This window comes from Glycine soja, chromosome 10 (genome assembly GCF_004193775.1).
Source record: "Glycine soja cultivar W05 chromosome 10, ASM419377v2, whole genome shotgun sequence".
NCBI lineage: Eukaryota > Viridiplantae > Streptophyta > Magnoliopsida > Fabales > Fabaceae > Glycine > Glycine soja.
The window spans coordinates 12,732,035-12,743,216 of record NC_041011.1 but is presented as its reverse complement, the minus strand read 5'-3'; the positions used below and the strand labels follow the sequence as shown (position 1 = coordinate 12,743,216).

Here is an 11,182-nt window from a genome sequence, read left to right as displayed (position 1 = left end):
CACAGATTCAAATCACTCAATAAAGTGGATAAACACTTAAGCTCAAATACAATGCATAACTTTGTTAGGCAAATGATTAACTAATTAAGCATTGTAATATATCTTCCAATGACTTGAATGATTTGCATTTCAAATGCTCTTGCTCGTATTTCTCTTCATATTCTTACATTTGATAGCATAGCTTGGGTCGCCTTTTATAGCTTTATAGAATAGATTTGTTATGGGATTTGTGCTTGTCTTGATATGATCGTTGTCTCACAACTAGAGAAAATGCAACATGTCACGTTCTTGTGGAGAGAGAAAGAATTTTGCAGATCTTTCGTGAAATGAAGGCGAGCTCATCTCCATCAAAGTCTTCCTCATATTCATCATTAGAAGAATCATCAACTTTAAGAGCTTTGAACGAACTTTTCAAGACTTGTTTTTTGGACAATGACGTCTTCTTTTTCTTCTGATAGTTGAAAACAAAAGAATTTTTTTGTCCCTTGTCCTGTTGAAGTTCTTGTTCATGAACATTAAGGGTACCAACAAGTTCCTAAAGGAACATAGAATCAAGATTCTTTAAGGTTATTAGCAATATTACCGGCGGTTTCCACTTTCTAGACAGACTTCTCAAAATTCTATCAATATGATCATAATTATCATAAGTTATGCCTAAGGATCTTAGTTCATTGAGAATGGTTTGAAAGTGCCTGAACATACTTTGTGTGTCTTCTTTCATAGAGAAGAGTTCATACTTACGAGTGAGGAGACTAAGTTTGATCCTCTTTACTTGTGACGTTCCTTCATATGTTACAGCCAAAGTGTCCCACATTTGTTTGACACTTCTGAAGTTATACCTTGGGGTACTCCTCTTCTAATAAAGCACACAACATCACATTTTGAGCCTTGGAATTGAGCAGGAATCTGAGTTTTTGCTCCTCACTCCATTGGCCTCTAAGAATTTCATTCAGCTAATCATCAGATGGAATATAATTTTCATTTTTCACCACGTCCCATAGATCTATATGAATGGATTCAAAGTGAGCTATCATAAACTCCTTCTAGTAATCATATTTTATACCTCTAAACAACGGTGGTTTATTGGTAGAAAATCCTTCTTCCATATCTTTGATATTCTGGATCTTTTCCTTAGTATTGTCAAATACTCAACCCTTAAGGCCAAACTTTGATACCAACTAAAATAACAACAATCACACTAGAAGGGGGGTTGAGTAGTGTGTATATCAAAGATAATAACTTTTTTTGTAACTTTTAGCACATATATAGAAAGATATGTATATGTATGATAAGTTGTCCACTAAAGAGAAGACAAGTTTTAATAAAGACAAGTTTGATCGTCCAGTGACTTAATAATTTTTTTTTTAAAATGACTTTTCAAATAAATACTTGGTATAAAAGAAGTGACAGAGAGTACTACTAGAACGTTTATAAACTTTTAAGGCGAGAAGTAGAAAGACTTGGTTTATATTGGTTCACTGAACCTGAGATATGTTGAGTTCTCCTTTACTCAACGGTAAAGGGTTCCACTAATCAAAACTTGATTATCAAACAAGTATTCTAACTTGTCACTCCTAGCTATACAAGTATTCTTTATACCACTTAAATCTAAGAAACCAAAGTATTGTTTAACACTAAGTCACTCATGTCTTTCACAAACAATAGTTTGAATGAATACAAGGATTCAATAACACTCAATGAGCGAATAAACAATAAAGCTCAAATACATGATAACTTTGCTTCGAAACAGATAAATAAATGAAAACTTTAAATTAGTCTCTCATTTTTTTTTGTAATGATTTTTGCTTACATCTTTTTTAGTAGGGACTGTCTTTTATAGACTTCAGTGAAAGATTTGTTTTGAGATCAGTGTTGATTTCTTGAAAAGACCATTGCCTTACACTAGAAGATAAGGCTACATATCATGCTCTAATTTGCGAGGAAATGAGCGATAGTACAAACATCGTCATGTGCTCCTTGTCCTAGACGAAAGCAACCTCAAAGGAATATTCTATGAATATCTTATATTATGTCATTTCCTTAAATTCAAATGTTAGCAATTCAAAATAAAGAGAGTCAAAATGAATTTGTATAAGATAGAACACGTGTACTTCCTTTTTTCAGCTATCACAGACTTTTTGATCAATGTTGATCATTTCAAAAAGAATGTGTGAGTCTCTTACTAGCTATATGCGAAAGTTAACAAAACACAGTGTATAACACTAATTGTCATAATGAGTGAATGCTCTTTGGTTTTAGCGCGTTGGACACTAGTTAAATAATTAACAGAACATTTTCTCTTGGAGTGTGGATGATACGTGTCGATCATTGTTAAATCCTTTAACACGTTAATCCTATCCATTTTTCAAAAACTCATTAGAACATCAATAATTTATGTTTATTATTATTCATCAAAATCCAAGATAGATGAGAAGAGTGGTCATCCAGACCTAACAGAAGAGAGAAATATCGTTTGGGATTTCACCATCTTTGATAGCACTTAGAAGCATCAAGTGTTTGTCAAAAGACCAAGGACTCCCTTTGATGACATTTTGGATATCTATAGGTGGGAAAATTGGAAGAGAAAGGTGATGACTCCCATATCTCTAATAGAGACTCCACGAAGAGGTTGCCAAACTTCTGCCATTCGTTCCTTCATGATGGGGACATAAATGGCTCTCTCTGTGAGGAAACGCCCTACTAGACAAAGGGATAGATTTTGCACATCCTCAATCTTCCTCATTGTCATAACCAGATCTTCCTTAGCCTCAAATGATAGGTTTTCCATGTTGACTTCTTCCATGATCGTCGAGAAAAGCAATTGCCTCACAATCAAGATAGAAAAACACGTCTCACATGCCCAAAGAAACCTTGCCAGGGAGAGAAAAACATCTCACAAGGAGAGAATATCCTCTTTTAGTGACATGTTTAATTACCTAACATGTTTTATTAAACTCAACTCCCCTTAAAAAAATGCATGTTTAATTAGTTGAATAAATTATAAGGGAGGAAATAAGCTAGGTGACCTGTTAGGGGCCTACGATCTGGTTTGCTAAAGGCCTGGCCTGAGTTGTTTATATAATAATAAATATAATATTATAATATATATATATATATATATATAATTCTTAATATTAACATTAATAATAACTTTGATAAGTGTATTTGTCTATTTAGGTTCTATTAGGCTTATTGGCTAGTTTATAGGCCTTTTATAAAACATACCATGTAAATAGACTTTTAAACAAGTTAGATCAAAGCTAAACCCTTAACATATAACAAGTAAATAGGTTAGGCACAAACTTAGTAATTATGATATAGATTAGGCTTAAGCCCACCAAAGTCTAACCTAGTCTATTTTCACGCAATAAAAAAATGACTTCTTTTTAAATGTATAATATTTATGCGTAAAATGATTAGACTGTAATTATCATGGAACTTTTTCCGTTTAAAATACAATATTAAACTACATGATAAACAAATATTATAGCATTGCATAGTCACTTATAATGACAACTTGTTTTAATTTTTAATTATTCTTGATGTAAAGTTTGTTATTTATGAAAGCCCGCCACAAACCTTCGTTCGAAAGAGACAAATATTGCATGTTAATATAAATAAATTGTGGGGGAGATCAGTCGTAAAATGGTTTAGGTATATAAGAACACATCCAAAATATATATGATTATATAACTATGAGAGAAGTTGGGCTTTTAAGGTGATTCAAGTGAGGAATTCACCAACTATTGGATGTGCTAAGTCGGTATTTCTGATCTGGATTCTGAAAGCGCCAGGTTAACAAAACAAAAAATCTATTCTTTCAACTCTTTTTTTACAATTATTAATTTTTACAATTAAAAGAAAGATAAAAGAAAAAAAGTATCAAATAAAATAGATGACATAACAAAAATAGATAAAAATAAATAAATTGTAAAAATAATCATAAAAAATGTGTGCAGGAATTAAATATATCAATATTTATTAAAATATGATAACATCCCATCGACATGTGATCGGTTCTGGTAAATTAAAATTTTAATTTGCAAAATTTTATAAATTTAAGTGAAAAATCCAAAGTTTATATATATATATATATATATATCTACTTTCTGAATGATCAAAAAACTGATATATTATAGTTTCTTTCTGTATTTAAGTCAACATTTTTGTGCTTTATATTCTTAATTTTTGTGGCTTATGCGAAGCAGCCTAAGCCTGTCAAAAAACAGGTGGTCACAATAATTCAATAATAAGGTCCCCCATTGATGGGTAATTAGCTGTTGGGGTTCTCTTGAGTTCTATATTATAATGATGGAAGATAAATTAGGTTACCCAATCCCATGGATCATTATAGTGTAAGGTTTACCTAAGCCAAAAGACACATGGAATTAATCCGTATAAAAGGATCTTGTCCCAGCGATTTTCTTACACAAAAGGGGTAACTTATTTCTCAAAAATTAAAAAAATAGTAAATTTCAAAAAATTACATAAATAAATAAGTCATAAGTCATATTTTACACATACGAATTTGAATGAAAAAACCCTGTTTTAAAATATAATTTTCTATTTTTTTTAATTTAATTTTGTTGAAGTGATGTTTTAATTCACGACTTTAAACTAAAGTCATAAATTAAAATATGAATTTTATTTTTTTACTTTTTAATTTAATTTTAAAGAATTCTTGTATTGATACACGACCTTGAATTGGAGTCGTATTTTACTACACAACTTTTGTTTTTTTTTCTCAAGAAAAATCGTGATTTTGAAGATGGCATACCTTAATTTCAATTATTTTTACTCAAATTCCTTCATACCATGATACGACATTAGCCCGATCTGGTGACTTAATTTTTCTTCTACAAGAGCGGGGAGCTTCAATTACTTCACAACAGGAGAGGTCGTGTTTTCATTAAAAAAACATTTAAAAAATAATAAACAAGAAAATTATGTTTTTTTCTATATAAAGATACTTATGTTATTTAAATCATAATAATAAAAGAGACACAAACTAGAAAAAACATGAATAAAGATCTCAGAGCTAACATACAAAGTTGATATCCTAGTCAAAGAATACGCAACAAAATTTGCTTGCCTCCTTACAAAACTCACCAATGAATTAGGAAATTGAGGACGATGATGATTGGAGCCACGTGCTTGCTGCCATTCTTGTAGGTGAAGGAGAGCAAGTTGCACTGCGATTGTTGGTGGAACATCATAAAAAACTTCGTACCCCATTGCCCAGAGGCTCTTCACTATGCGAAGGTATGGAACATCATGATTATTCCAAATTTTGTCATTGCTTTGCTTCCATTTGGTCTATACACTACTATATAATAGTGATATGACATCGATTATTAACTGTCGTCGTAGTGGACATCGTAGAATATCGATGCATCTATGACGACGGTTCCCTACCTGTCTTAGAATGTGTCACATTCTAAGATGGTCTTATTCGAAAATCGTCTTAAAATGTATCACATTCTAACACGGTTCTATCTCGAAAACCGTCTTAGAATGTATCACATTTTAAGATGTTTTTTCGACAAAACCTTCCTAGAAAGTGTTGTTTTTTTTACAAGTCATTTATTTATTTTCACCACCACCTATATTACAAATTCAAACCAATACATTTACATTAATTGCCACGTAATAATTTCTAAAATGTTCAAACTTTTTAGTCATGTGTAATTAAAGAAAGCCCTATATATACAAGCTAGAGCTAAAAATGACATCAACATGGATATTTGAGCACATGATAATGACACTTTCCTTATTTTCTCCTCCAAGGATGGCAAAAATTAAAAATAAACAAAGTACATACACCACAACCTAGCAATAGTGAATTTATCAAAACAACTAATGAAGAAGTAACATGCTTCATATTGGCAAGTTTAGATTTTGGCGAAACAGAAGCCTGTCGAGGAGATGGCTTGTTTGATTGTTGCCTCATATTGAAGTAAGTGTAAACAAACATACCAACAATAGTTGTGAATGCACCACAAATACCGATTTTGCCAAGATGGGATCCAAAGAGATAATAGTTTCCTAGAAGGAGGACGCAGGTCTTAAACTACCCCAGGACGACGTGGGAGATGGCAGATGTAGCTCTGCAAATTGCAGGGTAAAACCAACCCTCAAAAAGATTAGTAAACCACAATGAATTAAGCCAAACATAAGCCAGATGCAATAACGTTCTTAATGTTACCTAGAAATAGCATCCAAAACATAACACTTAAATACACATGATGAATGACTTGAATAAATTTGCTACTCCAAAATTCTCAGTAAACAATCTATCATAATATTGTCAAATTATAAAAATGAAAAAGTTTACAAGGTTTTGACTCTTAATTCGGGTGTTGTAAACTTGGCCATAAAGTACAATGTTAGTAACTAATTTCAGCAGATAATCATGCAAGGCATTTAGTGTAAACTTTAGTTGAAAGTAAATGGGTCATCACTCTATTAGTAATTATCAGGTTGCAAGAGTACTTCTGACATTTGGAAAACATTAGTAGTCTACAGTACTACTAAAATATAATACAAATTGAAAAAATATTTTTACTCATTGGGATCTTAGGTAGATGGTTCAATGAATTTAAAACAATATGTAACTTGGAGATGTTGTTGAGCTAAACTTGAATGAAAAGAAAAAATAGCAGTTGAAAAAAAGAGCAACTATGTTTGAGTTAAGAATATTTAGAACTATAAGCCAAATACTGATGGCCCAAACAAAAAAAAAAGTTTCATGGTTTAAATATTTCATAAAACTGTAAAAGTAACCAGTAATGTAACCCACCATAACAGTGATTTAGACTCTTAGCTTCCAAGTGAATGAGAAATGTACTACATTCACAAGGCCTCAAGAAATTATAAAGATAGGAGAAGAAACAAAGGTTGTATCAAACGCATATCATGGTTTCTTGGTTCAACTCTTTGGGCTCAGCTAATTAATTGTAACCCACCCCGCCCTGCCCTAAAAAGGGGGGGGGGGGGAAGAAAGCTAATTTCTTTTTCAGCATTAATGTATCTTAGTCTATAATAGAACAAGAGTGGCCACTTTATGCTTGGTTAGGCCTTTGGAGGTCAGTACATTCTTAATACAAACATCAACAATGTGTTCTATAATACACACAACAAATAAAATGATAATCATGTCGGATCCCCATATATAAAATTCAACAGAATAGGTTCTATCTACTCTACAAGAAATTGAAATTCTTCTCCCAAATAAAATCAAAATTATTCAACAACTAGAAATCTGACTTACCCTAGTACTAAAGCACCAGACCATTGAAGCAATAATCCAAGAATAGCTTATGCAAAAATCACCATACTATTGCTGAAGTTCCAATCGAAGGAGAGAACACCTGGATGGTCTAGGTAGGGTAACATAGCAGCCAGAAAAATCAAAGTAATAGGTGTGGTTCTGATAGAAAGAAATCCTTTGATGTACATAAGAACCAAAGAGTGACAAGGGAGATGAGGAGGAAAGTTATAAAGGTTGTAATAATTACTCACAACAAAGCAGTCCAGTTCTCTTGCTGCTACAGTTAGACCACAAGATTTTGTTTACAATACTGAGAACAATCCAAGCCAATGCTACACAAGCAAGAAATACATGGAACTGAAGATCAGTCACAATTGCCATATCAACACCAATAGATACCACTGTTAATGCTAATGCCTGTAAAGTTTTAAAATTCTAGCAAGCATCGAAACCTAAGGAGAAAATCACAAAACCACAAATTAATTGACCCCCCCCCCCCCCCGCCGGCTCTATATAAACGATACATCACAAAACTTCATAAGTCAATTGCCCTGAAATATAGAGTTCACATATCATTTGTAGCCAGAAAGCATAGGCCAACTAAATCAAGCAAAGCATTTGAAAAGGATGAAGCTAAGGGTTCCTAAAGCAATACAATATAGCTTAATAAATCACAAACAGTATAATATGGTCCAGTGGCAAGACTCCTTTAGTCAACCATAATTTTGAAATGCATTCATAGGACCTCAGAAGCACATATAATATCATGTCACGTGTGAAATCACATTAAATCTACTATCAGATTTACTTACCTTCCACAAATATGCAGGTGTAATATAGATGTTAGCATAAAGGAGGGTGTTCACTAAACAGACAAACTTTATAAATAGGTTGCACAATTTGCCTCATATCGAAGGATTTCATCAACAACTTGATCCATGTTATAATTAAAGAAGTTCATAGTACAAAACATGTCCATATTTCATATGTTTTTATTATATAAAAGTTTGTATTCCTGCTAGAATCGTACAATTCTACTTATTATTATTAGAAATGCATGCAAAACCAAGTGAGTGCATATACCTTTGCGAAAGAAACTTTCTTCTTATACAATACAATACAAATTCTGCTAAAACTATTGATGGTGTCACTGCAATCTTTGCCATCTGATAGAAACCAATGCTGAAGATATAGAAATTAAATTGAGAGTATAAAAAAATATTTCAAATAATAAATGTGAATAGTTTGGGTTACCTATTATATTTCAAGCTGACATTAGCAAAGCCAGTGGATAGAGACATAACAAATCCAAGAGTAAATAAAGTAGACAATCAAGTTAATTTTGAGAAAGGAGCAGCTGGAAGAAAAGAAAATGCTTTTAGTATTGCCATTAAGAACCAGCTCAATACATAGTGAATTAGTGTAAAAAGTATAGGGAATTTGAACTAAACAGTTTGAAGCACCTGAAACAAAACAAGAAAAACCCAAGAAAGTCAGCAAATAAAAATCATAATACTTTTAAATTTCAACAGAAAACACAGCTTAACCAGATATGAGGTAAAAAGAGAGTAAACAAACCATTTTGTTCATGAAAATAGTACCAACTGCAACCAGAAAATTGAATGAAAGTGCAATGCCTGGACCATATATGCACTGTTGTTGACACTTTGCACCTTCAGAGGAACGAAATTGATTAAAGAGAGAAGCTCTCAAGTCTTCCAAAGCTTTTCCTGCAGTTACCAGCATAAGGTAATAGAAAATAAGAGGAAGGTTTCATCATAGATTTACCATAAATAAATAATTAATTAGATGATGATTTAAATTCTAGTTGAATGTGGAGTGTAAAAGCAAAAGAAAAGCCAATGTTAACCATTAATGTGGAAGCAAAGCTACCATGATGATTCACCAAGATGTTTTGATGATGCTAAAGCTCAAAGAGTTGTTTCGAGATTAAAGAATCAAGCATTCAAGATTCCACTCAAAGATTCAAGAATCAAATGAAGAAATCAAGAAGCATCAAGCCAAGTCAAAGTAGGTAGTAAAAAGTATTTTTCAAAAAAACATCAAATAGCACATTTTTTGTTTTAAAAAGGATTTTCTAAAATCTTCTAAGTTACCAGAGTTTTTATACTCTCTGGTAATCGATTACCATTTGGTAGTAATCGATTACTAGTGACCAGGATGGTTTTCAAACTGGTTTCAATACTTTGCAATGTTCCAAAATGATTTTCAAATAGTGTAATCGATTACACTATATTAGTAATCGATTACAAGTGAATCTGAACGTTGAAATTCAAATCCAATTGTGAAGAGTCACAACTTTTCATAAAATACATTATGTAATCAATTACACCATTATGGTAATCGATTACCAGTGAATGTTTTTGAAGAAAATGTTAAGAGTTATAACTCTTAACATGGTTTTCTCAAAAGGTATCAAGGTTCTATAAATATAAGACCTTGGCATGCATTTTAAATACAATACAATACAATATACAATAACACAGAAAAACATTTGATTACACAGAACTTTCCACTGCTTTTCTCTTGCAAAACCTTTGCCAAATTCATTCTAAGTGTTTGTTCAATCTTTCCTTGAAGGAAGGAAAATTCTGCAAAAAACAAAAACTGTGCTATCCTTCTGTTTTTCTCTTCTTCTTCTTTCCTTCTCCCTCTTGCCAAAAGAATTCAAAGAACTAACCATTTGAGAATTGTTTTGATTCCTCAAACAAAGAATTCAAAGAACTAACCGTATGAGAATTCTTTGCCCAAACACTGAATTTAAAGAACTAACCGTCTGAGAATTCTGTGTAAGAAACGGGTAGCTTCTTGGTTGTAATAGTGAACACAAGGGAGGGTACATCCTTTGTGGTTCGCTTCAAGTAGAGGGTACATCTACTTGGTTGTTCAAAGAGAACAAGGGAGGGTACATCCTTTGTGGCTCTTTGCTTGTAAAGGATTTTTACAAGGAAAGGAAATCTCAAGAGGTTGCTTGAGGACTGGATGTAGGCACGGGTCGTTGTCGAACCAGTATAAAACTTGTGTTTGCTTTCTTCTTCCCTTCACTCCTTACTTTTCCGCTGTGCACTTTTTATTTCCGCTTTACTTTTGTCTAAGTTATTGTTTCTGTTCTTTACTTTCTCATAACTTAGTAGTAAAACCTAATTGAATCTAGTAACATTAAGAAGGATAAATTTTTAATTAGTCAAGACACGTTCATAATTAATTCAACCCCCCTTCTTAATTATTCTGAGGCCACTTGTTCCAACAATTAAATCTTCCATGGATGGTCAGGATTAGTTTCAAGTAAAACCAATTTGGGCAAGTTGTGTATGATTGTATAATCAAGATTAACCTTTCTTACTTTTCATTTTTCATACTCACACTTGGTAGGCCCCCCTACTGCAAAGCTTTAATGGAATTATAACGAGGCACATAGACTAGATTCTACTAAAAAATTAAATTGTTTTTAGGTACTACAACAGCTACAAAAACACACTCTCTTATAAGCAACCAAAGATATAAAGGAAAATACATAAGAGTTTAGAAAGATACCGAATTGAGGACATGCTCTCAGAGGAACTAATCTAGACCATACACCTTAAATCGATAATATTCAAGTTCCATATTTTATGGTAAAACTAAAGGAATATATTTTGGCAGTGCATTTATGTTTTGAATACCAAACCTGCCCAACAAATGAAGATAAGAACTTAACTTTCGCTTTGTCATAAATCCTTAGAAGATCTTCCAATTTCAATCAAGGGAGCAAATTTAATCTTCAACTTTACCATCAATCTCCAGAGATGATGGAGAATCAGGAGACAAATTCTTAATTTCAGCATCAAAACTTGTAATACTGCCTGAGTTTTGCTTGTATATTGATGGATCTAAGCCTTCTGTTTTAACCAT

The 11,182-nt window shown here is 32.4% G+C and overlaps 1 pseudogene; it reads right to left on the bottom strand.

The window, feature by feature from the left end:
* Positions 1–280: 280 nt before the first annotated feature.
* Positions 281–11,182, bottom strand: LOC114371420 (annotated as a pseudogene).